Source organism: Glossina fuscipes, unplaced genomic scaffold (assembly GCF_014805625.2).
Source record: "Glossina fuscipes isolate IAEA_lab_2018 unplaced genomic scaffold, Yale_Gfus_2 1, whole genome shotgun sequence".
Taxonomy (NCBI): Eukaryota; Metazoa; Arthropoda; class Insecta; order Diptera; family Glossinidae; genus Glossina; species Glossina fuscipes.
In genome coordinates this window covers 13941719-13947789 of record NW_023998415.1, presented here as the reverse complement: position 1 = coordinate 13947789, position 6071 = coordinate 13941719, and the positions used below count along the sequence as shown (strand labels likewise).

The 6071-nt window shown below is 32.7% G+C and overlaps 1 pseudogene; it reads right to left on the bottom strand.

Annotated features, from left to right (window-relative positions):
* Positions 1-1517: 1517 nt before the first annotated feature.
* Positions 1518-1876, bottom strand: LOC119632410 (annotated as a pseudogene).
* Positions 1877-6071: the final 4195 nt, after the last annotated feature.

Here is a 6071-nt window from a genome sequence, read left to right as displayed (position 1 = left end):
AAAATTGCCTTACACAGATACAATCCTTTCGTTTTTATTTTGTCTGAGTGTAACAGTTTTTTTATAAAGCTCATACATTTTCTAATCGTGTAAAGCATATATATATATATATATATAGATAAAAAAAGCAAAACGAAAGAAAGATCGAAAGGCGAAAAGATAACTGGTCACTACTCATCAATAACATGAACTGTGGCATGAGTACCATGCAAAAAAAATGTTTATTCAATTATTATCCACCATATTCCACCCTCAAGAAACTAAACGCCCAGTGATTTTCATTTACCAAAAGGTGCGGAGGCTAAATCAAAAATTCACTTTAACTTTTTTCCTGTTTGGTCTTCACTGAAACTTGACTATACCCCGACTTTCATCGGAACAATTTCACGCTTCTTTGCAGGTTTTCAGAAAGGACCGATTGGACCGCACTGGTGATGGTGTTTTAATTCCCATTCAATTGAATTTCCTTCTTCTCGCGACGTTGAATTTATTGCAATTGCCAATAAACCGTTATAAGTAACTTGCTCCTATATATTTCCCCACATGCGCATATCTCCATTTATAAAAAAACATGTTGCTCTCATTTGAGACGTGGCTGAAATGTCTAAACCTACTGATATAGTCATAACGTGGAGGGCCTTCAATTTGCTACAACTCACTTGGTATTATAATGATAATTCTGGCTGTATGGTCCCCGCCTTAACTTGTAGTAGACCTATTGTATTGGTCAATGAATTATTAAATCGTAACCGTACTCCTAATTATGAAGGCAGACTGTTAGATCTTTGCTTTGTCAATTCCCCGGAGATAGCACTAAATCGCTGTCCATCTTTTAGTTTACCTAAGGATTCGTGTCATCCAGCAATTTATGGTTCCTTTTATTACAGGCATGATCGGTCGTTGAACCTACTCTAATGTGCCAAATCCAACTTCCTCCAATCATAAATTATGATTTTAACAAAACCAATATTTTACTGCCTAAATCTCATTTTTCACGCATTATGAAACCTTACTACTCTCGTCGTTCAATAATGTGGTAAACTTAGCTATTTCTGCATTCGTGCTGATCAAGCAGCCTGGCCCTCGAAGCAGTTGTCCGCCAGGGCCAGATCATTAAGAGTTTTGTTCAACTTCATCACCTTGGATGAATTTCTCGCGATGTCTGGAATCCCTCAAGGCAGCCACTTGGTACCGCTTTTATTTAATTCATATATTAATGATCTCCCCTCGATGATTAAATCCGGCCAGAACTTAATGTACGCCGACGATGTTAAACTGTTTTCTTTCTTCGCCTTGGAATCGCAATCGTATCAGCTTCAAACTGACTTAAATAACTTGGTTATACATGATGTTCGTTACATTTTATGAAATTAAATGCAAAAAAAAATGCAAGAAGCCTTCTTTCTAAAAGAGGAAAGTCATTCAGTACTGAATATTTCATTGATTCACACAAGTGAGTGGAAAACGTTGATTCGTTCATCAATTTAAAGGTTCTTAATATTATTATTTATTCATTACTAAAATTCGTAAGAAGCCGTTTCCTCGGGCACATAGCTAGGTGATAACGCTTTGCCTCTGTGGTTGAAATGATAGAATGAAGAAAAATTGCCTAATGTATCCCAAAGTTTAGCTTGCATATCGACGGTAGCACGTATTTCTTTGAAATTTCATACCACTTGTACCACATGATATATAATATAATCATTATTAGGCTTACGACAATCTGTACGACTATATCCAATGGTAGCTTGGTAAATTCTTGCTCTGTTAAATGTAAGAAAGTGCGATAATGCGCAGCTGAATACGCAACGTGTGCTAAACTTAAAAACCCAATGGTTAATAAGACTTTATTAAACAATTTCCCACTCATTCTTCACTGCTAACTGTATAGAAACTTTGTAATTTACAAGTAATTTTTTAAAAGGTTTCGAAAAACAAATGCGTTAATTGATGAACAGCTGTCTGTTCTATTCGATCAAAAGTTACGTTTTAATTTGCACATTGATCTCTCTTTAAGTAAAGCTAGGTGCGCGCTTGGTTTCATTAAGAGATGGTCCAAACAGCTGAAGGATCCTTAGATTACAAAAAAACTATACATGGGCTTAGTTAGATCCATACTTGAGTATGCCTCGCTTATGTTATCTCCTTCCTGCAGGTGTTATGTAGATTCAATTGAATCAGTTCAAAAGCAATTCTTCCTGTCTGTCCCTTAGGAATTTGTCTCTTTGTCTTCTTATGAAAATAGGTTGCTTTTGTGATCCTTACCGCATTACTTACTGAGAACTTGAAGCTTGAAGCAACCGTTTCTCTAGGCACTCTATGTTCTTTAAGTTGAGTCAAGGTAAATATAATTATGAGCTGTTTAACACGTGCAGAGTTGTTTGCAGAAACCTAAGTAATGTCTACCACCTAATGCCAATATCGGATTCTTTACAGCCAAACACACAACAACTTTGGTGAATACTTGCGATTTGCCTATGTCGTATTTACACTAACTTTTAATCGTAATATCTCAAAAATTAATTGGTGTTGATTACTATAACGGTTGACAAGCTTTTCGATGTTTGCGATGGCTTAGAGGTTCACTTGCAATTTGGTTCTGTATGGGTTGTGGGTGTGCCTCTGTTCTAGTTGTGTACATGCTTCTCTTTTCTTTTTTTTTCTTATTTTTTTATACATGAATTATTGTTTAATTATTGCTATTTTTTTTTTTTTTAATTTTCTTCACTTCTCCTTATATACTAGTTTTATACTAGTTTTTAATATTAATTAGTATAAGATTTACTTCTAAGAGTCAATTAAATTCGGCTGATTTAGTTGAGCGTCATGTGTAAACTTCAAAATGAAGTTTTACAAAAACAAAGTGATTAAAATTCAAAGTCAATATAATGCGAGCCTGGTGACATGAATTTTGAAAGGGTTAAGAAAATAAAAATATAATCAAAGAAAATAACCCATTGTATGTTTCACTCAGTATCGGCCTTTCAATGAAAGCAAATACATTAGGCGTCGCCAGTTACCGCAGCAGCAACTACAACTGAAAACTAGAACAAGAAGTTTATATCGCGTGTATGGGTAAAGTGTATTTTAAGGCTGTTTACCAGTGCCCTTTTTTGCATTCATCTGTCCATCTGTCCGTATGTAAATATAACGCGCATTCTCGTAATAATTGGAATAGAAATCTGATAGAATGCTTTTTGTGGACGGACACCGCTCACCGTTCACAATAAGCAAAACAGTTGCAATTTCGAGCCAGTAAAAAAATTTTACAAGAGAAGAGGCATAAATAAATTTCAGTGAAAATATGAGTATGAACGGTTTGAAAATGCTACCGCATTGTCGGGCGAAAATATACAAAGCAATATGAAAATGTTTTGTAAACTATTAGATATTTGCGATAAAATACATTGAAAATTTAGCCTAAGGTGATTATAGCTTTCTCGATTAGTTTTTTTTTTTTTTTTTTTGAAATTTTTATTCTTGATATTTTTATCACTTTCGATTTCTCTACACATTATTTAATAACAATTGAGTCGCTTGAAAGTTGATACTTTACAATTCTGTAATCATGGGAAACTATAATTACTATTATTCGTATGCAATAAAACTCAGTTAACCACACGTCAATTATCATCAACATTTTATTTACATATACGTATACATATGTTGTGTATGCTAATAATTTTTAAATGCATTACGTAGCCGACTATATCGAGACAAGTATTTCAAATGGCAAACAGCAAATTCTGCATAAGCTAATACACATATATTTTAAGCCAAAATTAAGAAAAAAATTAAAATAAAAATAAAAATAAATAAAATATGTTCTCAACAACTTTCAATATTCTCATCTTTTTTAATACGAAATTGTTTCGTGCAGGCAGACACCGCAAGCGTAAACACGTAAACATTTCTCATGAAATATTCTTTTCATTTATTTTTTTGTTTTTTTTATTTTTTGTTTAATATAAAATTTCTTCACACCTGCCTTTAGCAATAGACGTTCATATGTATGCATTCATTCATTCATTCATTCAATCGTCATATATTCATTCACTCAAGCGGTTAAATTATAACATCTTGATTTTTTTTTTTTTTTTCAACCATATTTTTTAGGTTAAAACAAAAAAAAAAATAAAGATAATATAAAAAAAAAAATTTATTGTCTTCAACGTCTACATACATACATTGTTTTGGTTAAAATTTCGAAGAGTTTACGTTACACTCATATCGCAACTGTTACCGCCGTTGCCGTTATGGTTGCTATTGCTCGTCGCTGTTGCTATTGCTGTTGCTGTCGCTGTTGCTATTGCTCGTCGCTGTTGCTGTTGCTATTAGTTTTGTTGGTGCTGTTGCTGTTGCTGTCGGTGTTACTGCTATAATTTTACAAAGCTATTATCAATCTCATATATAAGGTGTGGCATACTTTAATTTATTTTTTCACAAACCATACATTGTTTCAGTTTTGTTTCTTGACTTTTTCTTATCTTTTTCTATAACTTTACAACATTGCTCACAAATAAACTAATATACACATATACACACATCTGGTTGGTTTTTATATTGTCAAAGTTTTCTTAATAAAAAATAGCAAAATCCACTCACAGAAAAGTAAAATATATAAAAATATATATATAAATAAGAAACAATTTATGTATACATGTTTGTATCCATATACATAGCGACATTGACAAGGCCGCAATACAGTATATATATATATATATATATATATATATATATATACCTAAATGCTATCGTATGCATATATTACAATTCATTCATTCATTCATTCATGCCCATAGAGCGAACGTACATATTATCAACAAAACAATATCGTAACGAGCGAAGTGTGTATTGTCTAGAAATAGGAACTAGATTTTTCGTAATCTAATTACATTCTTGATCAGGGTAACATTGTAACTAGATCGGGTTGTATCCCTCGATCTATTCGTCATTCAAGGAAATTCAAGTTTAAAGTTATTGACGACAATTTATGACAGCATCTGCCGAAAAGTGTGCGGCGAGTCTGGTGTAAAGCCATAGGAGAGTGTGAGTGCAACAGCAGATAAGCAGAGATAAGTGCAAAAATGTCGCGGATTTGCACGAAAACGCACTTACAGCACAGCGCGAGCAATCGCATATATTGAACTTAAATCTGGTGCAAGTATCTTCTGAAACCATAGAGAAGAGCCATTAGAAGCGAACATTGACAACATCTTGCGTTCCAAAAGCTAAAGTGCATTATTTTGCAGCGTTGAAAATTTAACACCTGACGTCCGAGGCTAGATTGATTGGTAAAAATTTCGAATTTTAAATGTCATGTTATGTTATTTTACTTACATCATCTAATATCAACAAGTATTTACTGAAAACTATGGAATAAATCAAGTTTAACTAAAGTAATTAATTTCGCATTGATATCACTTTCTTTGTCAAATAATTGAATTTTAATTTAAGTTCTTGCCTTCACGTTTGTTTCGCATTCAAAATATTTATGTGAAAATTTTACTTTGAATGCCAAGGCTTCTGTTCTCTTGAACTTTACGCAATATTCGCACAATCTACGATTATTGATTTTTTTGCTTTCGTAATGACTCAGTCGTGACTAAGAACCGGTCAGTAAAGAGAAACCGAAAAACTATATATATATATATATATATATATATATATATATATATATATATATGTTAACTTTGATAAGTAAATATATATACAATGCGAATGGATAGCTACAGTTAACCAACAAGTTTCCAAAAAAAAAAAATTCACGAAAATATCACAGCAACAATGGCAAACATGTTCACTTAACACATCAAATGTAATTGAAAAAAATTAATAAAATCTACATGAACGTTACATGACGTTCGTAACGTTACGTAAATAAAGATTCGTTATGTGGACAGAGTTTTTGGCTTCAAATTTTTGTCCTATATATGGTAAATCAACATATTAGTCCAGTTATTGTTTAAGCACCAAAATTGTTTGATTTCTTCATAACTTTGTCGCATATTTCAACTTTCCATCGAATAATTGCGCCCTCGATTTGATTGCACTTAGCAATACGCACCGGA